The sequence below is a fragment of the Diabrotica virgifera genome, chromosome 2 (assembly GCF_917563875.1).
Source record: "Diabrotica virgifera virgifera chromosome 2, PGI_DIABVI_V3a".
Taxonomy (NCBI): Eukaryota; Metazoa; Arthropoda; class Insecta; order Coleoptera; family Chrysomelidae; genus Diabrotica; species Diabrotica virgifera.
This window is the reverse complement of record NC_065444.1, coordinates 145,514,228-145,523,367: the sequence shown is the minus strand read 5'-3', so window position 1 is coordinate 145,523,367 and position 9,140 is coordinate 145,514,228.

Here is a 9,140-nt window from a genome sequence, read left to right as displayed (position 1 = left end):
GAAAGACAAATACAGGAATTGGCCAAGGGCTATAAATACATAATTTGAAAACGTTGCTGACAAATCGTTGGAGTTTGGAAATTGCTTCTCTCGCTAACAAAGATATTCAAGAACAAAAATTGCCAAAGCTAGTACCACTTGTAAGTGATATTAAAATATTCTGAGAAGAAAGTATTAAAGTTGGTGTGAAGTGTCAGAAGACGTTTGAGAGCAATATTGATAATTTTGAAACATAAAAATTTAGTTAACAATGCTCTAGCATTAGCCATTATTTTTAACAGAAGACGAATAGGTAATGTTCAGTATTTAAAAATTCAGCACTAGTAACGAAAGATAAACGGACTTCAGTGATTTTGGAAATGTTTTAACTGAAGGAGAAAAGGCGCTTACGAGGGGACAAAAAATTCCAGTGTGTTCTGGTAAAGGTTCTTGAGCTGTTGTTATTTTACTTCGAAAAATGTTGCAAGGTTTCATAGAAACTTTAATAAAACATAGACATAAATACATGTCTGACGTCGTCCGACGTTAATAACTATATGTTTGCAGTTCCAGACAGTAAGCTAAAATGGGACAAAGGGGATGTTTCAATCCGTAAATTGACAAGCAAAATGAATTTAACAAACCCTGAAGCTATATAAGGCAACAAATTACGCAAAAACATTGCAACAGTAGCACAAATTTTAAGTATGTCCAAAAATTAAACTAAAGAATTTGTCAAGTTTATGGTGCATGACGAAAAAATGCATGATGAATGATATGAATTACATGCTGACATTTATCAAACCGTAAAATTGTCAAAATTTTTAATAGTAATGGAAAGGGATTCTCTTCCTTTAGAATATAATGGAAAATCGCTTGAAGAACTAGATTTTCACCACGATTTAGAAATGCGGAAGAAAATAAAAAAAGCAATCTTCAAAATACGAATATTAATTTTCCAATTATTGCAGGTATGCAAGAAGTTAAAAAAAGTAAAGCGTTGGTTGCAAAAGATAACGTTCTGGCTCAAACAAGTAAATAATTTAAAACGGACAGTGACGATAAGTACTATGCAAATAAAAAACTACTCAAAGCATCAAAAAACCAAGCAAGGGAAGATTCCGAAGGAGATTCATATGAGATTCATAATATGTGCCTTATTCATGTGTGCCAACACTTTTCAAATTATATTCAATATGGCGTATATCCATCTAGATAAAAAGGTGAATTCCAATATTATAAAATCAAAAATTCAACATCTTATAAAAATAAAATATTTACGGCATATGTAAGATTTTTATATGATGCTTAAGTGAAAATATAGAAATATTTTATTTTACTTTTTGTTGCCATTTTTATATTTTTTTATTCTTAAATATAATAAACATCTAAAACGCCTCAATTAAAGGGTTTGACATTTAAACAAAACATAATGAAATCATTTTTGTAGAGGAAAAAAATTAAATAGGTACCTAAAACCTACCTTTGAGTTTTTCTCAAAATTTTTTGAGATTAGGATAAAATACCACTACACAAATTGTAGATTCTTTTATCGCCCACAGCTTTTGCGTTGAATTTTTTAAACGATGCAATGTTTAGCCAGAAATTTCAGAAAACCATTTTCGCCCTTAAAACCACCCCACCTTCACCACCTTATGGATTATTTTTGTACACTTTGCTGTAAGAATACGTTTTGTTGGAACATTTTTACAGCTATGTATACTAGTTCACTGGTTTTTAATTAAAATTTTTAAATAAACCGTTGACACTTTTTTCTGTGAGATAGGTAAGAATATGTTTACTGCAAATAATAAATTATATCGTTAAGAGCTTTTATAATTTTACTGTATAAGAGCAATAATTCACACAAAATAATTTGGCTTAGCTTAATTTATTGCAAAATACTAGCTTTGGAATATCTGCTAATAAAAAATTTTTAAACATATAATCCAAACAAACCATGTTCATATCTTAAGCTTATTTAACCTTCCGATGACCAACCTTTTTCTGTTACACGGATGACCAAGGGGGGTGGGGGAGAAATGACCCAGGTCAAAAATGTCAAAAATGACAATTAACAAAAAAATAAAGTTTTTTTTCTTGAGTTTTTTTTTGGCATGGACTTTATGTCATTCAGCCAGTCACAATATGAGTATTAATGTCATGTGTAGTGTGTATGTTGAGTAAGTGTCTTGTTACTTTGCAAAGTCGACGTAATTAGCGTAAAATTACTTGTAATTACACTTAATAGACGCCATTTTACTAAACATCAACTTAAGAATATATTTCAAAATATGAGGATATCTAGAATGATATTAAAGTCAAATAAAAAAATAATGAGTTAAAAATTGAAAGAATTTATTAAAGAAAAACTTACGCTGGAGTCACAATTTCCCCCGCTTGGTCATTCGAAGGTTAAACTATCAAAAATAACCATCCTTTATTTTTAATGTAAACAACAATGGAACATGTGAACAAATTCCCACTATTTCTTTATCTATATCCGTAATAAATACCTATACTACCTCTCGCTGTGCACCAAAGTTCGACCCACTCAATCCTTTATTCATTTTCGAATATTTGGCAACGCCGTCTGAGGCAACAACGTACCGGCTTTCATTCTTAGTCATATATAGTTGTGAGGCGACAGCGCATTGGATTTAATCGTAAATTTATATATAAAAAAAACATTTAAAATCGTTTCCCCTCTTTAGAGATTCTTAATTAGAAAGTTCCCCTCATTGTATAATATGCATATATTTTTTGAAAAAAAGAACTACAAAAGGGTGAGGCGAGGTCGTCATAGTTTTCACCGCGAGGCGACAACGTACCTTTTATCGATATATATATATATATATATATTTATATATATATTATATTATACCATATATATATATATATATATATTTGTACAATATATATATATATATATATATATATATATATATATATATATATATATATATATATATATATTTGTACAAATATTTTCGACCGTACTGTGTTAAATAGTGATTTTTTTGAATAACGGAAATTCGGTCAGATGAAATAAAATTATCACTCTTATAGTTGTAAGTAATGAAATGTTTTGTCTTTTGTCCATATCTAATCTTAATAAATTTACAGTTTTCTCCTGAAGAAGTCACCAAATAGTGACGAAATATTGAGACCTAGAACAAATAGAGTTTTATTTCATCTGACCGAATTGCCGTTATTCAAAAAAATCACTATATATATATATATATATATATATATATATATATATATATATATATATATATATATATATATATATATATATATATACCTATATATATATATATATATATATATATATATATATATATATATATATATATATATATATATATATATATATATATATATATATATAGACTTTAGTTTTTTATTGAGGTTGCAGTCATTTATTTCTAAGGGGCAGGGTAAGAGAAACTCTGTGTTATAATCAAGCTTTCGCAAAATTTATTTGCTTCGTCAGGATTAGCTAAAATTATTATATAGTTATAAATAAATACAACGAAATGAAAGAACATTGCATAAAAATTAGTACAAAAACTTACAACGTGAGGTTTGTTCCTTAATTTAACATTTCTACAAAACATAAAATATCTAAAAAATCTTTATCCTAATGGTTTTCAAGTTCCAATGTTTTAATTTTTACAATTCATGATAAAAAATATGATTTAATAATTTAGTTCTAAATTTGACTAGTGCCAGAAAGACACTTAAATAATGTCAAAAAGACACTCGTAGGTATTTGTTTATTTGATTTTAAGTTGTTAAGAACTAGATTTTTGATTATTACTTGCTTGTGCATTTTAAAATTTTAGAAGTTATAGATATATATATATATATATATATATATATATATATATATATATATATATATATATATATATATATATTGATGCACCTTAAGTTGTGACTTCCGGTATACAGAAGAGGCTGTCCGACTTCCACCTTTTCTACTAGGAATTATTTTTTAAAAATTGTGTATTTGGTAAAAGGGGGGCTTATAAAATGGGTCTACCTATTGAGGGGAAAGGATTTACCACAATAAATTTTGTATATATATACGTATATACCGAAGCGTACAGCATACGTTATGGCTTCCATATATAGGGTAGTTCAAGGTGCGTTGTCACTTCCAGCGGTGTTGTCATATTTTGGAAGTCACAACGACTCGTCTGCTGATTTACCTCTTACTTTAAGCGTAATGTGTGATCTTTTGAAACTTTTACTGTGAATACAGTTGTGAATGCAGTTCTATGTTTTAAAGTTGTCTATTTAAATTAAAAGATTGATATCCTTTTGATTAAACAGGTTTACAAAAAAAATACATTTCGGAATATTTGACGAAACCATATGACTAGGGGGTTTTTGGGGTCGCTGGTCACGAATCCGGGGTCCGCTGACCTCTATCACGTCAGGTAATGGTAATCTCAAGGTCAAATCAAGATAAACCGACAGTCGCTCTGAAAAAGTATATTAGGGGGTTTTGTGGTCGCTGATGACGAATTTGTGTCCGCTGACCTCTATCACGTCTAGCTCAAGGTCATTTCGAGGTCAAATCAAGATAAATGGACACGATCGCTCTGAAAAAGTATATTAGGGGGTTTTTGGGGTCGCTGATCACAAAACTGGGGTCCGTTGAGCTCAACCGCGACAGGTAAAGGTCATTTCAAGGTCAAATCAGTTTTGTGGACTTGTCCTGATTTGGCCTTGAAATGACCATTACCTTACGTGGTAGAGCTCAACGGACCGCAGTTTTCACGATCAGTGACTCCAAAACCCCTATATTTTCAGAGCGATTGTGTCGATTTATGTTGATTTGACCTTGAACTAGACGTGATAGAGGTCAGCGGACTAATGATTCGTCATCAGCGACACCAAAAACGCCCTAATATACTTTCTCAGAGCGACTGTCGATTTATCTTTATTTGACCTTGAAATGACCTTTACCTGGCGTGAAAGAGGTGAGCGGACCCCGGATTCGTGATCAGCCACCCCAAAAACCCCCTTGTAACATGGTTTCGTCAAATAGTCCGAAATTTAGTTTTTTTTGTAAACCTGTATTATTTATGATGTGATTGATATTTATTTTACAAATACTAATATTTTATTATTGCTGCAAAATGGATTTTTTGGAATTAATTAAAAAAGTGTTATTAGTAAGTAATTTATTTATGAAAATTATATCAAAAATTTTAATAAATAAATTTGAACTTATAGGAAATTTTAATATTTATTATTTTTCTTGATTAAATTTTGAATTTTAGATTTTATTACAGGCACCGTCCTTTTAATTTTTGATGTACCAATAATAATGTGTAATAAGAAAATTAAATGGCTAAATACACCAGGTGGGGTTGAGCTGCTAAAAAGCTATCTAGATCCATCTTTTTAGAGAAGATTAGTCCCAGTCTGCTACTCGATACTATTGACTGTGCTTCTCCAGTTCTTTCTATCCTCTGTCTTTTTCTGCTAGTCTCTAATTCCTGCCCTATATAAATTTTCCTTTACTTCCTGTAACCATTTATTCTAGTTCCTCCGCGTCTCCTTCTAACTCCGGGTTTCCATTGTAAAATTGAGTTTATAGTTGTTACGCTACCTGCTCTCCATATATGCCCCAACCATCTAACACTGCTGAAATCTGAAAATCTGGAATAATATCTACCCGGGTCGAAACATTTTTTTTAATATATGAAAATAGTTATTTATGAAACAGTTCGTGAAGTATGCTTTTTACGAATGCACGTGATGTTTAGAGCACAAGCGACAACGGAGCGAGTGCTATACATCGCTTAAGTTCGCAAAAAGTACTTCACGCACAGTTTCATACAATATTTTATCTACGATAAACAAATAAAAAAACTGTAACTCTTCATCACTGGAATTCATTCCTATTCTACAATTTTTAGAACTTATTTAAACATTCTAATTTCTTTCAAACCACAAAACTGTCAAATTTTTTTTTGGGAATTTATTGCTCATTATGTCATCACCATGACAACGCGAAAGTTAAGGATATTTGATTATATGAAAGTGTGTCAAAAACAGTGCGAAAAAGTAAATCCCGTTTAAAATACATTGTTACTTCACGCACACGTTATCCATTAAATAGATCGATGCAGATCGGCCTTATATCGGATCCTCTACTATTAGTCCGTTCGCTGACGGTAAAATATTGCAAAACCCATAAATTTTAAAAAACCGCTTAGATCAGGGGTGGGCAATTACTTTTAAGCGCGGGCCAAAATGAAAGTTTCAAAATGTCTCTCGGGCCGGAGGACTATACCGGATATGTACGCTGTGCCCACGCGAATTTTTTTGGTGTAGTTTATTCCCTGCCCAAGAAATAAATACTATAAGTATTATTTTAAAGCATTTGGACAAAGAAATTTGACTGTTAATAATTAGAAAATGGTAATAATAAATTGTCCTACTTGGGAATACATGCGAAAAACTTGTGCCCAGTAAAATATGTCACGTAATTGAAAAAAAAATGGTCATTATATTAAATCATAAGAAGATCCAGAAAAAGAACCAGATAAAAAATGAAGATATTGAGCAAGTGGACAAAATGAAATACTTACTTAGGAGTCTGGATTACGGAAGATTTAAATTCGAAATCATAAATTCGATCAAGAATAGAGCAATTGAGGGTAGACTTTTTGAAGATGAGGACATTTCTGAGTCACCAAAGACTCAATCTGCAAATCTGATATTAGTTGATAAAATGTTGTATATCCACTCTATTCTTTTTTATGGTGCCGAAGCTTGGATTGTTAATGCTGACTTAATGAGAAAGCCGGAAGCTTTTGAGATGTGGCTTTTTGGGAGAATTTAGAAAATACCATGGACCGATCATATACGAACAAAATGATGTTGCACGAAATGGAAAGAGACAGAGAACTTTTGACCTCCATTAAAAGGAGACAGACAGCATATTTACGGCACATGCTCAGAAATGATATGTACGAGTTGTTCGAAGGAAAAAGGGGTCCTGGTAGACGACAAATATTCTGACTGAAAACATTTGAGACTGGACCGGGTTAAACACACAGACGCTTTTAAGAAAAGCAGAAAATAGAGACGAATTTGCAATGGTGTTTTAGCCAACCTTCATTAGTGGAGTCGGCGTTAGAAGAATAATAATAAATTAATGGTAATTAAATAAATCAGTTATTGAAAGATTTTATTTTCTTATTTATTTATATTTTAACGATACAAATTAATTTATATTGATACATATTTTGTAAATATACCTAATATTAAATAAAATTATAAAAAAAAAGACAAACATTAAACGTTAAAATTAATAGAATACTCATTATAAGTATAACTTCTATAATAGTTAATGCGAAACGTGAAATCGCGAATGTTCATGTGATATTATTTCTTCAAAATTGGGATCCAAATCACTTGTAGCAATCCTTAATACCGAGTGTAGATTTTCGTCAGTAATTTGTGATCGATATTTATTTTTCGTGGAAACCATCAACGAAAAAGTTCTTTCACAAATATATGTCGAACCAAATAAAACTAGGTATTTTTGAACATAGTTTAAAAAATGTTTAAAATGTTCTGTATTCAAAGCACCGTAGAAAGCACTCAATTCGTTTGATTGAACATTTTCTTTTAATAAATTATTTGCCTGTAAGTCAATTAATTCTAGCTGAATTTCAACAGGAGCTTCTTGCACATCGAAATTGAAAGGTTGACTAATTAATGACAAAGGTTTTTCAATAGCTTTGAAATCTTGAAATCTTCTTTGGAATTCAGTATGCAGGTCTTGTGTTACTGAACTATATTTAAGAAAATCAGAATTTTTCAATAATTCTCGTCGTGTTTGTAATGATGGGAAGTGGTTTAATATTTTTTATTAAAGTTCTCAGCAAATAAGTTTAGTTTTATCATAAATGCTTTGACATTTGAGTGCATATTGAAAGCGAACTGGTTTTTCCCTTGTAAATTTACATTAAGTTCATTTAAATATTTTACAATATCTACAGAAAACGACAAATCGTTTAGCCATGCCTCATTTTGCAATTCAGGAAAATCATGTAGTTTTTCTTTTATCGACAAGAAGGATACTATTTCATCAAGCAAATATTGAAATCTGTCCAAAACTTTACCGATGCTAAGCCATCTCACCTCAGTGTAGTAAGGAATTTCGTAAAAGTCACTTTCAATTTCTTTCAAAAATTCAACAAACTGTCGATGATTTAAGGCACGTTCCCGGATAAAATTTACAACTTTTGTCACAACAGTAACGACGTGATTCAATTTTAAAACTTTTCTACATAACACTTCTTGATGAATAATGCAGTGTAAAAATAATATGTCTTGTTCTGGCTGCAACTGTTTTACTTTGTCGCTGATTCGTTTTAGTAAGCCCACATTTTTCCCTGTTAAACTAGGACAGCCATCCGTAGTGATGCTTACTATTTTGTTCCAAGGTAAATTTACTTTAACTAAACACTCTTCAACAGCGTTAAAAAAGTCTTCACCGGTAGTTGTATCTTTCATTGGATGCACACTAAGAAGTTCCTCGCGAATTTCACATTTTTTGTTAATGCCCCGAATAAATATTAATAATTGACTTGTGTCAGTAATATCGCAGGACTCATCCAACGCCAGAGAACAATATGTAAAATCAGCAATTATTGTTTTTAGCTGGTCGAGTAAATTTCCTGAAATATTTTCGATCCGTCGTACTATTGTTCTCCTTGACAGGCTTAAATTTTCAAAAATATGTTTTTTTTCAGGACAACATATCTCCGACACTTCTACCATGCACTGTTTAACAAATTCTGCTTCAGAAAAAGGTTTACATAACTTAGCAATTTTGTGTGCAATAACATAACTTGCTTGTGTGGTAGATTTCTCGATGTTACTTTGTTTGCTAAAAATATTTTGTTGTTTATTTAAGTTTTTTGCTAAGTTGTCTGCAGCATTTTTAAGTTCTTCTAAAGAAAACGATGCATATTTTGGATGTTTTGATGTAAAATGCCTCTTTAAATTATATTCCTTGAAAACAGCAATGGTTTAATGGCAAACTAAACAAATTGCTTTCTTACCAATATTCGTAAAAAGGTATTTTTCTGTCCATGCTTCATTAAAATTTCTGCATTCCA